A 20,013-nucleotide genomic window follows, 5' to 3' on the forward strand; every position below is an offset into this window, starting at 1 on the left:
ATCCAGATGTTTTGTGTTTTGTCAAGTAAGAAACATTTATGATGGTATCCTATGTGCTTGACAAATAGGTGTTGGAACCAAAAATCGCTGTTTTCTAATGTGCTTTTAATTCACGTCATTATTACATCTTTCACTGTGGATATATGTCTTTTTGTCAACCTGCAATTTACTAGTTACTAGACTAAAAATGTTTGATCTTGCAAGTCTGTGAGCAGTAGAATGGCTGCCACAGGGCATGACATGCTTGAGGACAGATTTTAAATTCTCATGCCTTACTGAGCTGTGAGGGATGTGGATTACCTCCATAGCATTTGTTTATGTTGCTGCCTTGCTGCAGGCAGCACAGATCAAACAGAATACAACTCACCTTTCCCAAGCCTGACAGAATACCAAGGGGTTTACTGCAGATGTTTTTAGAGTATGAATACAGAACCATGGTATTGACAGCATATCTCATCTTGTACCAGTGAAAATGTGCACAGCATTTTTCTGTAATGAATTGTCTCATCTGTTAGGTAAGCTGTGGAAATGTGACAATCCTGTTAGTTTACTGTGAGTTTCTGTGAGATGTCATTATCTCATGCAAACGTCTATCTGGCTTTTGGGTCTTAATGCTTTCTGATAGTGGAATGCATGAATGAAGAGACTCCAGGGTGAGAATCTGTGTTTTCCTTTTATTCACCATCAGTATTCACCTTTTTTAATATCTTTTTAATTTTTTTTACAGTTTCATCTATGAAGTTTAATTATTTTAATTTTCATCTGTAGAAGAGAGTGCTCTTTACCAGTAGTTTTTTTCTGACTTCTAGGATAAGATTTATCAAGCACTCCTAGCACCAGTCAATCAGGCTGCTGCTGTGTACACAGATCTATCTCTGGTCAGGATGAACATAGTTTCATCTTCGGATATTTTCCTCTAGGATTTTCTTATTCTAAAGATAGTGGGGAAACTAGTGCCAGCAGCATGTAGATGAGTAGTTGCTTGGCTCTCGTGCAAGAAGCTCTCTGAACATTGTCAATTGCTTTGTTTTATTTTCCCTTTTCCTCAGTACATTAGTTAGAAGAACAGGGTAAGATCATCTGGAGGTCATCTAAAAACTTTCTACTTCCTGGACTGCTTTCTGATTAGGAGATAGTAAAGGTAATATCTCTAAAAGGCTTGAATTTTTACTAACAAAAGCAACCAACCAAACAAATAAAATCATATGCCTAAAAATGATGTTATATTTTTGCTAAGTCCTGGTCAAGAAATGAAAACAAACCCAAAATAAAGGGCATAAAGGGCTGGCACCTGCATGCATCCTCTCAGGGGATATCTAAGCAAGGTTTGAAACTGTTGACACAAAGTCTGGTTCATTGACATCAGGTGAATTACAATGGGTAATTACATTTTTGAATAATTGCAACCTTCAGCATAAAAAAAAAAAGTATCTGAGGATTTTGTACATTAATTTTTGTACATTAATCTTGACAACTTCTGTGCTGTTGTTTCTTGGTCTGTCACTTTTTGTACTGAACAGGCAGATGCTCCTCAATAGATGAGCATTTTTCACTCAATTTTAGTTCTTTAACTTCAACACATAATTTGCAACAAATTTAAGCTCCAAAATTTAGTTTGGAGTTGCCCGTCCCTCCCATTTTCCCCCTCATCTCTGACTTAATCTCACAAGCCATGGGAGAAAAAAACGTTGCCCTACTGATCTTTTTCACTTGGTATATCTAGAGAAGGTGGCTCTGAAAATATCTTGTTGATATTTGAACTCTTTTCATAGTGATAGTTATGTCATGTCATTTACTCTATAGAACATAGGGATATTGTCTCCAAACATCCATTTACAAAAGGCAGAACTGCAGCTAGAGGAAGGACTTGCACAGAATAAAAAAAATATTTTCTTTCTTTTCCAAGGCCAGAACAAAGGCTAGACTGCGGTTTTCATGGGCTGAATGCCCTTTAAAGTCATAAACCACAGTTAGGATTTTTGGATATTGCAATAAAAATCAGTGGAGTTCCTAGGCAAACGTGCATACATAAACTATATTTTTGACATGGAAAGGGGCAGAGGTCAACTCAGGGTTATGTCAAAATGACTAATGGAGTTTGCTACCTATATTAGGACTTAATTGACAGAGAGTACAAGTATATCAAGAAGGACTACTTACATGCTGTAAAGTACGCTAATAAAAGTAAGAATACCTCAGATCTATCATTTTCTTGTTTGTTTTTGTCAATTTAGAGCAAGCAACATGACATTTAATATCACCATTATATTTACTTTAAGTGGAGAATGGTGAGGAAAGAGAAAACCAGTAACAAGAATTTTCTTAGTCTCTGCTTTTTTTTTTTTTTTTTTTTTTTTCCCAAGTAGCTGCTATTCTGTAGTGGCCAGCATGTTGGGAATTGTGTATTAGAGTAAAAGCACAGGTTGTCACCTGAACTAGAGAGAGGAAATAAAACTGAGATAGCCAAATAAGGCATATAAAACCTATAAAGCCACACAACTGAAGGTGTGTGGGAAGGGATGGCCAGGGAAAGTACTATCCCATCCACAGTAGGATAAGAGTGGGGAAGGGCAGAGCCCTGCCCTCTGCAAGACAGCAACATTTTCCTTCCCCTACAAGTCACCAGCCTTGTGGTGCAGGAGAGCTGCACAGCTCCCTTTTGCTTACAGTCACCTCCTGTTTTTTTTTTTTGCAGCTGTCAAGGTTGGCCAAAGACAAATTAATGTCCAAATATAACAAACAGCAGTCCCCCTTTCCCTGATGTACTATTTCCTGGACAGGCTGTTTCTGATTCTTTCTCACCCAGGAAGTGATCCATTATAGTTGAATGTTATCTCTGGCTATATCCATTTTTTCAGCAAAAGCTCTTACCTCTTAATATAACCCTACATCATCCATAGCCCAAATAACATATAGTAAGTAGCAATATCCATTATTCCTTGTTTCTAAAAGCTGTTAGAGTCCTGTGGAATTTTATAGCAATAACAGGTACTATTTGGCATGACACCCTAATTTTAGTTAAGTTCATAACAGCTTGGAGTATTTGCTAATACTTAGAAGCATATGCTACTTTTAACTTACATCATTCAAAGACTGTAGGTGGAGCTCAATATAGCAAGGGAAAAAAAAAGGAAACACTGTGATTACACAATTGCTCTTAACCTAAAAACTGCTCATATTTGTATCATCTCCATCCTCTAAAAGGTAACATCATTATAGTAGACCTTTCACATTGCCCCCAACAGTTGTCAGTTAAGCAATATGTTTTACATATTAAGAGTAAACACAGTATTCTTTCACATGTAGACAGGAAGAGTGCTAATATGAAGCCTTGATTTCTCATATCAACAATTGAAGCATAATGGATTCCCTAGCTCTTGCTGAAACTCTAATCTGGTAGTTTAAACTACGTAGGCAATCTCTTATGTTCCTCTTCCACCTCATTAAAGTCATGGCATAGTCTGAGTCCGGCCATTTGCTTAAACAAACCATTTGGGAGGAAAGGTCCTGAATACGTTCTGAAAAGCCTGGATTCTGCACAAAAAAGGCTTATAAGCTTGAAAGGCTTCCACTGTTATCTGCAACACATAAATATCTTAATAAACACATGCATTTTAAATGAATTATGAAACAATTTTAAAATCAATGTTAAATGTCTCTCTGGGTTTTCTCTTCAAGCCTGAGCATGTCCAAATGGTTTGTCTTGAAAATGCATGTTCTCTATTCAGATTCAGTAATTATTTTAGTAGTTGCAGCCTGCTATGTGGCCAGATTTCAGCTTGCAAAATTAGGGCAAAAGCCTGGGGCTATGAATCATCCCTGGGGGATTTGTGTATGTCTGTCCAGCTGCTCTCGTTTCACATGTATGCTGAAGAGCGATTGCTGAGGGAAAGTTTTTGCAACAGCATCTCGCTTGCTTTACATTTGAGCATGTAAAGCAAAATCTTGACAAAATACATACAACCCTACTAAAGGTGAAATCTGCATTCCTAATGTGCTACTGCAACCTGTTCTTCCATTCAGTTTTAAGCTTCTGGTTAACAGCTTTAAAGCTCATCTACTTTTTCATTAAGCAATAAAAAAATAAAAATAAAAAATTAGTATCTGTTCCTTTTTTTTTTTTTTTTCCAGCTGGAGTTTTACCTTCGTTGGACATGAAAACAACATTTACTTTAAGATTCTAGAAATTATGTCATCAGGTAAGTTCTAGAAAAAGAGCATAAATATTTTGTCAAGATCCATTGCAGCTCCCTTTTACCTTGTTAGCATGGGGATGTAGATTATCTAAAAATATCTCACTGAAGTCAATACTGCCCTGCCATAAGGAGATGGTAGATGAAGACTTCTACAGTTCTCTTTACTTCCACATTTCCCAGTAGGCATCATAATTAATAGGTACAATTAAGATAGGAAGGGAATGGGTACTAGACTGGATACTGGTTTGAAGTGTTGATTTTCATTTTTGCACAAAGAAAGATGTACCCCTGCTGTACCCTTGTGGGGAAACCTAGGCAGAGGCCCTCCAGCATGACTAGCCATGACCACACAGTACCATCAAGAAATTTGCAAGGACTCCCTGATGTTTTAGCATTGTAAGTTACACCTCATAACGACAGGTTTCCAGAAATATGCTCAGGATTGTTTGATTTGTTTGTGTTAATATGATTTAGGAGTTTAGGCCACTTTCAATAATTTAACAGCAGTCCTGGCTAACCACAGAGGTCCCAGGAACTGGGACCCAGTAATGAGACCTGGTGAACTCTATTTGTGACCAGCCACCAAACAGATTTAACTCCCTTCACGATGACCGTTTGGGCCCAACCATCCAGCCAGTTTTTTACCTGGTGAACAGTACATGTATCCAAACCATCAGAAGCCAGTTTCTCCAGCAGAAGACTGTGGGAAATGGTATCAAATGCTTTGCTATAGTCCACGTAAGCAACATCCACAGCCTTTTCCTTGTCCTCTGAGTGGGTTATTTTATCAAAGAAGGAGATCAGGTTAGCCAAGCATGACCTGTCTTTCATGAACCCATGCTGACTGGGTCTGATCACCTCGTTGTCCCCTGTATGTGCCCTGTGATGGAACTACGGATGATCTGCTCCATGGCCTTCCCTGTCACTGAGGTCAGACTTACAGGCCTGTTATTCCCTGGATCCCCCTTCCTGCCCTTTTTGTAGATGAGCGTGACGTTTGCCAGCCTCCAGTCAACTGGGACCTCTGTGGTTAGCCAGGACTGCTGTTAAATTATTGAAAGTGGCCTAAATTCCTATATGATATTAACACAAATAAATTTAACAATCCTGAGCATATTTCTGGACACTGAACTGGGCAATGAGCTTTCTTATGGTGATAAATTGTTGGAGTGTCGGTGGTTTGCTTTTGGTTTGTGTCCTCAAATTCAGCAAAACAACTGCTGGTTTCTGTTCAAGAATTGCCACTTAGCAAGAGCCACATGGCTTGGATGCTGCAACCTTATTTTGGAGAGAAAGGCAGTTTATAGTATGAACACAGGGCATTTTGCTTTAGTGGCATGGAGTAGGTGGTTTGATTTACAAACGTAAGAGAAGCAGATATGAATGTGCATAAATTTAGTGCATGGTATTAGGAATACTTGCATTAAGTATGAGTCTGGTCTCACTGGTGTCAGCTGATTTCCATGAAAGCAAAGGTCATGCTGGTGAAAAACAAACAGCAGTGCAGTACAAGCAGAACCCAGTGCAACTCTGGATATATTTGGCAAGCTTTGAGATACAGAATAGACTGCATTGGGAGACAGTGAAAAGCGAGCAACGCTATAGACTTCACTCTGCTGTTCATGGTCATCATGTGAATGTAGCTGCAGGAATTCATGTTATCTAAAAATAAATTAATAAGTAAATCTAAAGCCTGAAATCATATGTCTGTACATTTTCAATGTTTTACATCCTAGTGCCTCATTATTTTTTTTTAATGAAACAACTAATTATTTTCTACAAAACACAAAAGCCTTTAAAAACCACCATGATTTAGTTAATTAATCCCTCAGCACATCCCAGGGAGTAAACAAATTAACCAGCAGTTACCCACATTGAAACATGCAATTTTTCTCTGTTTCTTTGATCACTGTAATTATGAGGGGGATTAATGCTATGGGTGCTGTCATTTGGCTGCTTTAAAACACACACATGTAGAGTACAAGGTCATTATGGCTATTTACTAGATGCATAGATTAAAGTAGATGCATTGTGACTAGCTGGGAAAACACTTTTTTCTTGTTGGGTGCTGCGGGTTGAGTGAAGGGAGCAGTCTCAGAGTTGAGCACCTTCTTTCCACAAACTGTTTTTGTCACTCCTCAGCAGAGCAGATCTATAGCCTTGCACCTGTTCACGTGCAGGTACGTTTCTGTAACCTGGGCATGGACAAGTTTTCTATCCCAGAGCACTGTAGCAGCCAGAACACTGTTGTAGCAGAACACTGTCAAAAAGTGCCTGTGCTCTCCCACAGACTTAGGAGGAGCAGCTGTAGAATGGCAGACCTTAACATGCAAGCAGATAGGGCACAGTGACACAGTATTTTAAAAAGGATATTTTTGCAGTCTTCCACAAGTTGAAGGCAGCAGAATTGTATGTCTTCCAAAAACACAGACTAATTGGGATTCGTTTCCCTCTTCTTTACCTTTTATGAATGCAATTAACTGATTGTGCTTCACATTACATTCTCTGTGACTCTTTTCCTTCAATTTTTTTTGACCCTTTACTACAGACTTCAGCTATTACATCACACCTCCAGAAACACAGCAAATTGTCAGCCCAGAATTGTAGCAGGGAGTGATCAGGGCCCTAATTCAACTAAGATTAAACCTGAAAGAGCCTTTTTATCAAGATTTCATTTGGAGCAATGGCAGGCCTTTGAGAAACTGGTATCCTCAGAATCGCAAAAGGTAGTAGGTGCCCATATAGGCAGCTCACTGAGTATACATTTTTACAGATTTTACATCCCTTCAGATGTCGTACACACTACTCTGGATATCTGTAGAAAACCTCTAAAACTAAAAATGCTGGGTAGTCAGTAAGTTAAAGTCCACATAAACAACAGTCCACCAAAGGAGATATACAAAACATTGCTATTTTGCTCTACCAAATATTTAGGATACATTTCTTCTCCCCAGGAACAGGTTTCAGTGAAAAACAGATAAGCAAAGAGAGAGATCCTCTTCAATACTGCTGGCTTTCTTTGCTTTCATTTTTTGTTTAATAACGTTATTTAGAAAAATAATAATCCTTGAAGTCTTTCTCATGCAATGAATAGAGGTCTGTATACCTCATTTCCCTCTGCACAGGCATGCAGAGGAAAGATCCTTAAATATCCAGTAGTCTACATATTATCATATATACATCACTGTTGTTAAACCAGTCCATGTTTTTTCTAGTAGTGTGATATCCCTGTCTGCAGCACTGGAGATTAGGGGAGGGGGGACATTTCTCTTAAAAAGAGAGGTATTTACAACCTGTGCAGAGAGTTGGGTGGCCTTGATGTGGTGTTTGAAACTGAAAATAATGTTTCCATGGTTGTGCATGTAACCACAGGATATTGACTGGTAACTGTTCTGGACATATGAGTTTCCAGTATAATTTTTCATCATGTCATTGGATTCTCTGGGGCTAAGTCCAGATGTTGATAAGATTTACATTTTGATCTTGTTCTGGTCTTGATAGACACTTGTGCAAAGGTGGGAAAAGAATTGTGAATTGCTGTATCTTAATAGTCCTGGTCAGTTGGTCAAGGATTTTTGTTGTTGTTGCTGTTTTGTTTTCTTTTCTTTTGTTTAAGATACTGGTATTATCCTTCAGCAGTCTTGTATTAGTTTGAAAACAGCCTGGGTGACACATGACAGATCAGCAAAGATGCAGTAGGGGAACTGGGTTTCAAGTTTTTGTGCAGTTCCTGACACCACAGATTATCTAGACAACAGTCTTACTCCTTAGTGGCTCAAGTTGTCTCCCAGCATTGGCTTGATGCAGCCGTTGCCATTCAAACTTCCCATGACTGCTCATTTTTCTGAAACTGATATATTATTTTTTTGTCCACCTATAAAATTTTCAGGCTTACTCTAGTGTATTGAATCAATTTTGCAAATAATTTAAGCATGCATGACATCAACTTTTTAAGCACAGTAACTAACTAACTAACTAAAAATTCTTTACAAGAGGCTTATTTATAAAAAACATTAAACTTTGTAGATATTGCATGCATACAACTCATTTCAAAATTAGGTCAATTATTTAAATTGCAAATTGCATCCTTAAGAAACAATAGTTTATTGAGTCTTAATTTTTCAATTAAATTACTAAATACCGATACTAGCTTCATACTTGTACTGATCTTGCAGGTGAACTTTAGCTGGAAACAATCATTATAATGTACATAGGAATGGACTATTTAAAATAAAGTTCTGGAGAGGTAAATGTTGCCAGAATATGCATATATTTCTGTTACTGTGTAGACTTCTATTCTGCATCAATCAAAAAGGAAAATATGGTTTGAGTAGTTTTTGTTTCCTAATCAGTTAAAAAAATATTTTACTGTAGTAGGTTTCTGTGGCAAGGTTTTTGTAGCAGGGGTGTGCAGGTGTGGACTCTGAGGAGTCCAGCAGCTGCCCCATGTTAGATAAGGGCCAGTTTCAGCCTGCTCCAAAGGGACCCGACACTGGCCAGAGCCAAGCCAATAAGCAATGTTGTTTGTGCCTCTGTGACAGCAGATTTAAAAAAGGGAAAAATAAACAAACAAACAAAAAACCTGCTGTGCAGCAGCAGCTGGGAGAGAGAGGAGTGAGAAGCAGCCCTGCAGCCCCCCAGGTGAGTACAGCAGGAGGGCAGGAGGTGCTCCAGGCAGGCAGCAGCAGTTCCCCTGCGGCCTGTGCAGGGAGAGGCCCCTGGTGGAGCAGGCTGTCCCCCTGCAGCCCATGGGTCCCACACGGAGCAGATCTCCACGCTGCAGCCCGTGGAGGAGCCCCCGGTGGAGCAGGTGGATGTGGCCTGGAGGAGGCTGCGGCCCATGGAGAGCCCCCGCAGGAGCAGGCCCCGGGCCGGAGCTGCAGCCCGTGGAGAGGAGCCCACGCAGGAGCAGGGGGTCTGGGGGGAGCTGCCGCCCACCCGGGGGGGACCCGTGCTGGAGCAGTTTGCTCCTGGGGGATGGATGGACCCCGTGGTACGGAGCCGTGTGGGAGCAGGTCTTGAAGAGCTGCTGCCTGCGGGCAGCCCCCGCAGGCTCAGTTCGGGCAGGACGGCATCCCGTGGGAGGGACCCCACGGGGAGCAGGGGCAGGCAGTGACCGTGAAGGAGCAGTGGTGATAAAGCGTTAGGGACTGACCGCAGCCCCCATTCTCTGTTCCCCATTCCCTTGTGCTACTCGGGGGGAGGAGGTAGAAGAGGGTGGATGGGGGAAGGTGGTTTTAGTTTGTTTTCTTTGTCTCTCACTTCTCTAGTTTGTTAGTAATAGGCAATAAATTATATTAATCTCCCTGTGATGTGTCTGTTTTGCCTGTGACGATAATTATTGAGTGACCTCCCTATCCATATCTCAGCACTTAAGCCCTTTTCATCCTACTCCCCCACCACCACCTTTGAGGAGGGGGAGTAAGTGAGTGGTTGTGGTGAAGCTCAGCTGCCCACCTGAGTAAAACTGCCACATTTACTTTTAGTTTTAAGTTTTAATTACTTCAACTTTTGTTCAAGTAGTATGAAAGAAGTATTGGAATTATTTACAGAAGTCTGTTCTGTATTTCAACTATGAACTATTCTGGGAAAGGCTTAATATGAAATAACTCTGTTCTAATAGATTTTAACAGCAGGCATCTGAGGAGAAGCAGTTGTAGCAAGAGTTCAAATTCTTACGTCCTTCTGTATCATCAATTAGATAGTAAGTTTTTAAAAAGAAGAGAAGGGCAATTATTTCTCCTTTTTCACTTTGCAGTACTGGGGATCTTCTTGAAGAGTTCAAGGCAAGATGTGTACAGTAGTGTAGGCACTTTATTTCAATGGAAGTGAAGATTATAGATTTATATATGATTAAACACTTTATTCATGCCTACTGCTCACTTTGGGGTATATATTCACAGTGTCTTGCTGTAAACAGCTGATCTGAATAACCTGACTCACTCTATTCAGAATTCGCTTACTATGCAAGGAGCTTGAATTAAGACCATAATAACTGGAGAAGTTAAGACCAAATAGAGTCACTACCCTCTTCCCCAGGAGCCTCTGTCTTGCCTGCTCTATTCTTCCTAGGACCGAAGTCACTATCAAATAAGTAATATGGAAACACGTAAGGTACCATTGTGGGCACACTCAGAAACAGAATATTAGGCTTCTAGGAATTAAAACACTGTTACTTACAGTGAAATTCTGCTTCTGAGACTACACAGACTGCCTTACTTTTAAACTTTTAAATCTGATGCTATTTCTCTGTCATACCTGAGGAGCAGACATAAACCAAGAATCTCACTGAACGCGATAGAAAGAGATACTAATACTTATTATCCCTCCCACTGCATTTCCTTGCTTATTTCTTCTTTTCTGCAACAATTCATTAACTCAAAATCTCACACAGCATGCAGGAGTCCTATAGCCAGCTCACTCTTCTGTCTGAGGGAACTTGAACCTTGTCTTCCTCTCCTGGGTTAAGTGCTTGTACCAACATGTTAAAGGTTACTTTTGTGCTGGTATTCCTTCCATGTTGCATAAAACCATTAAACAGCCTTTAGTTCGAGAACAAAAGTAAGAGTGAACATAATTATCTCGCCTAGTGATGAGGGACTGAGCCAGAAGAGAGGAGACCTAATTTCCAGACTCTGCTCCAGTTGTTGTTTAAGCATCTTATCTAATATCCCTTTCATTTGTATTCAAGGAGCTGAGAAGAGCTTTTGTTGAATTTTGAGCAGCAAGGCCCATGAGATTTCCAAGCATGAGAAGTATATGGTGCTTGAAAACAGCAGAAAATAAACAAAAGATATGGATTTGAAGGGTAGATTGCACATGCCATTTAGTTCTTCTGTGATTGTAGCCATGCTAGTGCCAGATTCCAGTGGTGTGAACAGCTTTGTGTAACAGCTTGTTTTGTTCATTCCCTAGCAAAGCCTGTTTGTGCTTACTATCCAAAGCTGTGAGGTAGAAGAGTGGAGATGAACAGATGCGGCTGCAAAATAATGCATAGATGAAGGAAAATAGTATTTCTATATATAGAACACAAACATAATACACATGAAACATTTTTTTTTTCTGTTAATGCAGCATCACATTATTAAAGGAAGAGGAAAATTAAAAACAAACAAACAAACAAAAACACCTTGAGAGACCAGTGTGTTGCCAGATGAAGGTAAAAGTCACAATTTATTTTTATTTTTTTTAGTGCAACTCATGCCTTGCATTCCATTTTGTGTTACCTACATAATATATTTCAGTTTGCTTGATGTTTTTAGAGGTGGAATTGCTTTGTGGTCTGAACATTAGTCTGAGGCTAAACAGCTAAAGCAAGTTCAATACCTTATTTTGAGTTTCAGTGTGATCTTGTACAAATTGCTAGTCTCTTACCCAATTGCCATACTTCTTGCTTGGTAATGTTTCAGCTACAGGAGTAAGGAATATACAGGAAATAAAGAATATACTCCTCATTCAGTCATTTATTAATCTATATTGACAGAAGCAGTGCCAAAATCACTTTTACTGAACACTATATACATGTCAAAAATGTGAGTTCTCAGACTTTAAAATTTCATAAAATTAAACTGATTCTGCTTTTGAATTGCATTTAGGCCAACATAATGTCTTGTTTCTGTTATGACTTCTTTACATTTTGCTTGGCATTATTCAACTGTTAACATCCTTGCCGATGTTTTGAAGGTGCACAATCATGTCTACTCACTCACTTTAATTTAATGGAAGCCACTGAAACTCAAAAGGATTGTCTTGAATCTGAAACCTCAAGAAACTGAGGTTGGTGCTCCATACACAATTTTAACTGTTAGATATTATAAAGGGTGACATAAAGGCCTTTCTCTTTCAAATGGGAGATTGTGGCTTTTGCAAGGTAATGGCTATGTATTACAAAAAAAAAAAAACTTACATTTCTGCCTACTCTATTAGATTTTAATGATATCCCAAGGAAGGTGGACAAAAAGTAGAAAAAATGTTTTGAACTGGCTATATTCAGATCATTGGCTGTAATCAGCTAATTTTTCTAACTTCTGTGTTAGAAATTTAGTACCACTAAAAGGTTTCCACTTTGCTACTGGCTGAATCTGTTTTTGTATTTTTACAAGGGGGCTGGATTATAAAGCCTGCACTTCAGCTTTTGCTGTCAAAAGAAAATAATGTCCATCAAAAGTTGGTTCTGCAATAACAGCTCTGTGGAGAACAGCCTAATCCTTGTACTTAACCATCTAGTCCATGAGGTCTCAGAGAGGCATTGCTGTTTCTGTATAAATAGTAGCGAGTATAAAAATTCAGTGGCATCTGTCCAGCCTCTCAACTGGAAGCTGCTGCCTGCTTTAGCTGTGACCCTTTGAAAATGCCATTCCTGTCTTTCTTCCTCAGAGGTGTCCTGGTGGCCTCCAGGATATTTTGTTTCAGCTCACTTTAGTAAAGAATGCTTTTCTTCCTTCCAGCTATTTTAAATGTAAATTAAATGTGATTAATTACCAACATGTTGTGTTTGACTTAGACCTGTGAGGAACCAGTAAGTTTCTAGTCAAATCTCATTACAGAGAGCAACCAAAACAGGACTACAAAGGAGGATGCTGAGCCTGCACAATAGTAGCCAGCATGTAATACACATCCAGAGGTACAAAGAAAACAAAAAAAATAATGAAGTTGCTATGATTAGCTGTATGCCAGACCTGGTTTGACTTTCAAATATTCTTTTCCATACAAAGGTTGAAATTAGAGAATAAATACAAGAATAAGTTATTCATTTTTTATGCGACTATATTCTGAATGTGAGAAGGAAGTGCCACACTATATTTCTGAGGGACCTAAAACTATCGAACATTTATTGCACCTTTAAAGATTTTAATTATCTTGAAATAAGTTGTGCTATAACATCTTATAGAAACACAAGGTTGGAGAGGACCTACAAGATCATCTAGTCCAAACAATTGTAGAAACTTCATCTGATTTTTACACCTGTGTACATCTCTCCTCAATCAAATGTTACTAAACATAGTTCAGATTTGATATGTTCTTGATCTTTTCTTTTAGAATCATAGAAAGGGATGCTCTGCAACCAGGATTTTTGCTTGGTTTTCCACCAGAACTCATTCACTTCAAAATATCATAGAAACATCAAACATAGAATCATAGAAACACAAGGTTGGAAAGGACCTACAAGATCATTTAGTCCAAAATCTTGTCATCTAGTCTAAAATCTAGCCTTCATTGTTGTTGGAGATGTTCAGGGATCCTTCAACAGCAAGAATAAATTTCTTTCTTGCTATATGCTAAGAAGTAACTGGATGCAAACCTTCTGCTTCTTATGGAAGCCCAAATTATTGTTGAGCTGCATATATAAACAACTAGTGCATAAATAGTTTAAGAGAAAATAGTCATATTTAATCACCTGCTCTCAGATATTATTATTATTATTAATAATAATATTATTTAATGATTGAAGACATGTCATTGCTGCTATAACAGATAGGTTTATACGTCAGAATGTAACTAGTTTAACAGTGGTGAAAGGCTTCACAGCACAGGATTTCTCATGGCTAAGCAAGTCCTGAAACAGACCCTAGATATATGCATGGTTACCTCTGCCTGTGCATCATGTCTTCATTGTTTTTTGTTTGTTTGTTTTGCTTTGTTTTGCTTTCTGCCCAAGACAGCTATTCTAAATAACCACGAGCAAAGAAAAAGAAAAAAAAAAATCTATCCTCATTATACATTCAGTTTCAGAGTTTTGACATAACTTATACTGTGCTTAAAAAGACCTTTGAAACAAGAAAAAAAAAATATTTTGGAGAAACCTGTTTTAAAATGTAAAGTTCTTTATGCAACTTACTCCATATAAGTCAGTTTCTTCCTTCACACAACATTTGTACTTGTTATGATAAATCTTTTTTTTTTTTTTTTTTCTAGTTCTGTTGGAATCAGTCCTTTCCCTCCTACTTCTTTCCTGTAGGCTTTCTCCTGTAGAGTTCACAGTTTTTGTTAGTATCCTCTGTGAAAGCAACTTGATAACACAGGGTGATAGAAAAGCTGAAACTGTATACTAAGGAATAGTGGAGTTTGACCTGAAAATCCTCAGTGGATTTAATTCCTCAGTTGAGTTGTGCTGAAATGTAAAGGTTTTGCAAAAGAAGATGATGTTGTCTTACCATAATTGTACCTCAAAAGGTAGAAAAAAATCCAATGGTTGCAAACAGAATGAAATCAAATTATGTAAAAATGGAATATTTCAGCTAACACGGTTATACTTTTTCCAGAAATTTTCCTTTGTAGAAGTTTGAAATGCTTGTTTTATTCTGAATTAAATCAGGTTTCAAAACCTAGCTCTGCATTTTCCATGCAGCCCTGGGGAATACCACGTTCTACTTGAAAGTTTATTTCCTGAGTAAAAAATGTCAAAAGATGCAGTCAATATGGTGAAGGAGAAAATCCAGCCCTTCAAAAAAAATGTTCACAACACAGTAAAGATGGAAAGTTTAATGTCTTGTTTCTCACAAGCACCATGAAAGCGCGTATAGGATAAGGTCCTTACTAAATTGAGTTACTAGATGTAGCAAAAATGGTGGCCATCTGTCTAATGCACAAGATGGAAAGAAATGAAGACCCAGGTGTCTGGGCTCTCTTATGCACATATTGTGTTAATGGAGTCTTAAGCTTCATTTTTTTCTTCCATGCTTCTTTTTTCCTGATATATGAAATAGACATAAAAATAGTGAAGCCTTACTCACTAAACTAATGTAGAGATTGACTAGATGCTGTGGAAGACTGTGCTATACTAAAGTCTAAGTGTTGTCTCACTGGTAGTTATTTCTTCTGTACATTTTGGTGAATTATAGGTGATTTGGGGTTGAAGTCCAGCTCAACTGTTTTGAGACATAGATATGTGTTCAGGGGTGTGAACTAGTATTGTGAGTTGAAGGGTTTTACAGAATGCAGTGAAAATCAGAGAACAAACGGAGAGGACTAGGGCTGCATTTACCTGATCCACAATTCATTAATTAGATTAATTGATTTTTTTACACATTTTATTTTGCATTTTATAGGGAATAAATGTATTGTTTTATTTATTTCACAAAAGTAATTGCTGTGAAGAAAAATATTAAGGTTCTAGGGAAAAAATATGATGTCTGCAGGGCTCTTATTTTCTACTATTTCACATGATATATAGTTTCAAGACTAACAGTTGTTCCCTTTCTCTTGCCAGTCTGGGTTTCTCCTGCAACATATACTGAAATATTTGCCAAGATAATGTGCCATACTTGTCAAGTGAGCTAGTTAGAACAAATCGCTTCATCAGTGGTCAGTTATTTATAGAATTTGCATCTGTGTCATCTCTGTTTGCCTCAACTTATGTCCTGCTGGAAAGACAATTCAGTTGTGGCTCAATTCAGTCCTTAGCAGCATGTGACGCACTTCTTCTTTCCTCTTTGTGGTGTATCCTTTATAAAAAAGGACAGCAGGAGCATGGCTCACCCAGTCTTTCAGCTGTGGTTTTGTTGCAGAGAGGGATATAAGGAGTAGTGACTGTGGCCTGACAGATGTGCCCAGTGCTTTCCCTAAAACTCTCTTTGCTGTCCCTCCTGACAAATGCAAGCTGAGCAGTTAATGGCAAGGAGGAACACCAAAGGCTTGAGCTATTCCTTACTGAACTGCTTCTATTTATCGATGGTGTTCCAGCTTCTCTTGGGACTCATCTGTTCTGTACTCATTACATATGCTCCATTTTCTTTCTTTGTTAACTCTTTTCTATTCCATACACTACATTTTTTCTGTTCATTCTTTCCTTTCCTTCCTATAAGAAGCTCTGAACACCATCCAGCAGCAAAGACAGAAAGATTAAACGGAAGAAAGGGAATGTCTCATAGGTATACTTAGTGATATGCAAAGTGCACAGGTTGTTTATTCATTTCCCCTTAGTTCTGTACATTTTAGCAGCCACACATCAGTAGATATTGTGATGAACGTCATTTTGCAATAAACTAGCCTCAGTCTAGACATTACAGCAAAATCTAGGACTGGGGGTGGGGGTGACAGGCATATAAAATGGAGAAATTCAGAATGGACTTTACTGTTGTCACATTACACTTTTCTTTTTTATTATTTTCATTAAACTCGAGCATTGTCCTGCATTTTGTGTTTAATTATTTTTGTATTACGTAACTTTACTTAATTTATGGCCCACATAAGTAGAAGCATTTAATGCAATGAATATCAAAATGCGATTTCATAAATAAGCAGTTAGAATTATCCTGAGTTAGAATTAATCTGAGTTGAGGCTAACTGAGGTTACAGTTAAGGTAACATCACGTAAATCTTATGCAAGTATTTTTGCCAAGTGGGGCCTTAACTTAGGCAAAACTTATTTTCCCCAAAATAGGGTTTCTCTTTAATATTCATTCTTAATATTCTTAATATTCACTCTGTAATATTCATTCTTATATTAAATATTCCTGTCCTGAGGATTTGTAATGCATGATGTATGATAGTGTGCATTCCATTTCCAAACAGAAGTAGAGAAACTCCTACATTTCAAAATTACATTCGTATGTGATTAATCACACAGGAATCACACATCTCCACACATCTTTTAATTAAGATAGCCTCTGTGTTTTGGATAAGAGCACAGAAAAAGCAGCACAAATGAGCCTAGTTAATGCTGTCAAATGCCAAGCTCAGACATGAATGTATTAGTTATAAAGCTTTGTGAAAATGGTAGATGAATGGAAGTGCTGCTGTGCTGCTATAGATCACACATACTGTGACACTCCTGGTTCTAGAAGTTTACGTAGAAAGGCCACTGAAAAATAATTTAATCATAACTGAGGTATATAGTATATACTGGAGTTTTTGTTGTTGTCGCAAACCCCCACCCCCAAAAAAAAAAATAGTTTTTTATGGAAAAGGGTAAGATTATTTTACATATTTCATTTAAAGAGACATATGGCTTTTAGTGCGTATTTACCTGAAGCTTTCTATACCTTTCTGTTATTTCTTTTAGAAAAACAGCTACATGCATGTCTCTGAAATATTTGTAATGATCATTTCCACAGAAAAGAGCATGTGGACAGCACTCTGTTATGTTCCTTTGTCTATATTCTACTTGTTATGTTCCTTTTTTTTTTTTCTGTGCTTTTGTTTTTTGTTTTACACAGTGCAAAATGCAAAGAAAGGTCAGAGTCACAAGGATGCGTTCATGCATGGATTTTTATTAATCAGTTAATCCTGAGGTACTGGAGGTTAAATAAGGGGAAGAGGGGGGTGGGGGGTGGGGATTAAACAGGAATGATGAAGCGGAAGTTTCCACTAAAGCATCCAGTTTAAGGTTAGTTCTTTCAACTGTCAGTAGTCATCCTCAAGTTAAAGAGATGCACTTGTCATAAGCTGATGATAGCAGGAATATGATCACAACAGATTTGACAGATCTATGAAATGTGAAATTACAGATACATGGGAATAGTCTGTAGGATCAGAGGTGAATTTACTGAGACCTCGCCCTGTTATACTTTGAATTCTTGTTCTGTTTCCACTGTGAAATCTGAGGCATATTGAGAGGAGGATGACCCATCTAGGCAAAGATTTATCAAGACCTTTGGTTCAATTGGTTTTACTGATCTTGTTTCTAGGATTGTATAATGACAGTATCACACATAAAAATAGTAAGGTGCAGCATCTACTTAAAACTTTGTTGTCATAATACATGTTTTGTTTTATGATACTTGTCATTATCAGATCCTGTTAGTGACTGTAAGTTTTAGTGTGTCAGCAATCAACCCTAGCAAAAGAGTTTAGGAGTCCAGAATGAACAAATTAATATATGGATGCAGTTTTACATAGGGTTGGATCTCAGGTAGTTCAGAGTCAATTGGAAAACTGGCATTCACTTTTAAGGAGCAGGGTTTCCTGAAAGACTGGAATAGAAAAGACTACTTGGCATTATAGAAATACAGTGACATTCTTTATAATGAAAGTATGGCAAAGCACTGTGTGAACTCTTCTTCCATGGAATACAAGCACGCTTTTTTTAGAAGCAATTTGAACTGTGTGAACATCAATATAATTTAAGGGACAATGTTATATTAAAAAAAAAAAAAAAGACAAAAAGAAAAAAAAAAGGTTATGTGGTTTTTACGTTTGCGAATGAATAACTTTCACATGGTGTAGTCAGTCTGATCATTTAACTCTGCTTCTCTACCTCATACAGAAATTGTACATTTGTAAAGTTTTTAAGACAATGCCTTAGAAAGGAGAAGGAAATTTGGAAAACTGTTTTCGAAAGTGTCAGATCATCTTCCCTCAAAGAGATTGACATTTCAATTTATCTGTAAACATATCTGTCTTTGTAAAGATGAATATCAATGCCTGTTCAACTATTACTTTCAAAACACGATGAACACTAAGTTAGACTTAGAAGCACAGTACAATAGTGATACAATAGTGATAGTGAAACCATATTATCACTTCAGTCTGACACGATAAATTACCAGCATTGTTGCCAACATTCAAAAGGTTGATGTTTACTTTCTTGTAATATAGACATACTTGAAAGAAAAGATTGGATTTTTTAAACTCTTTGTGAATAGAGGGTTATGCTTAGTGGTGCAGAGTCTAGCTGTGGGCCTAGAGGTGTCCTCCACAGGTCAGTGCTGGGTCTGGTCTTGGTCAGTTTATTCATCAGCGACCTGGACGATGCAACCGAGTGCACCCTCAGCAAGTTGCTGATGACACAAAGCTGGAAGGAGTGTCTGATACCCCAGAGGGCTGTGCTGCCATTCAGAGGGACTTCAACAGGCCGGAGGGTAGGGCCAAGAGGAACCTCACGAAGTTCAACAAGGGCAAGTGCAGGGTCCTGCACCTAGGGAGGAACAACCCCAAGCACCAGTACAGGCTGGGGTCTCACCTGCTGGAGAGCAGCTCTGCAGAGAGAGACATGGGAGTCCTGGTGGACAGCAGGCTGACCATGAGTCAGCAATGGGCCCTTGTGGTCAAGAAGGCCAATGGTACCCTGGGGTACATTCAGAAGAGTGTTGCCAGCAGGTCAAGGGAGGTGATCCTCCCCCTCTACTCAGCCCTGGTGAGGAAACACCTGGAGTATTGTGTCCAGTTCTGGGCTCCCTAATACAAGAAGGACATGGAGCTACTGGAATGAGTCCAGTGGATGGCTATGAAGATGTTTAGGGGCCTGGAGCACCTGTCGTATGAGGACAGGCTGAAAGAGCTGGGCCTGTTTAGTTTGGAAAAGAGAAGGCTGAGGGGAGACCTCATTAATGTGTATAAATATCTGAGGGAAGGGTGTCGCGAGGATGGAGCCGGTCTCTTTTCAGTTGTGCCCAGCAACAGGACAAGAGGCAATGGGCCCAAACTGAAGCACAGGAGGTTCCGTCTGAATGCGAGGGGACACTTCTTTACAGTGAGGGTGACAGAGCACTGGGACAGCTTGCCCAGAGAGGTTGTGGAGTATCCTCCTCTGGAGATATTCAAAACCCGCCTGGATGCCATCCTGTGCAATGCGCTCCAGGTGATCCTGCTTGGCAGGGGGGTTGGACTAGATGATCTTCAGAGGTCCCTTCCAACCTCAACCATTCTGTGATTCTGTAATATTATGAAAAACACTGGTTGTAGCGTGTATGTTTAGTGAGTGTAATTTAAACTTATCATAGAATCACAGAATGGTTTGGGTTGGAAGGGACCTCTGAAGATAATCCAATCCTCCTGCCATGGGCAGTGACACCTCCCACTAGATCAGGTTGCCCAAAGCCCCATCCAGCCTGGCCTTGAACACTTCCAGGGATGGGGCATCCACAGCTTCTCTGGG

This window comes from Anser brachyrhynchus, assembly GCF_964034855.1.
Source record: "Anser brachyrhynchus genome assembly, chromosome: Z".
Taxonomy (NCBI): Eukaryota; Metazoa; Chordata; class Aves; order Anseriformes; family Anatidae; genus Anser; species Anser brachyrhynchus.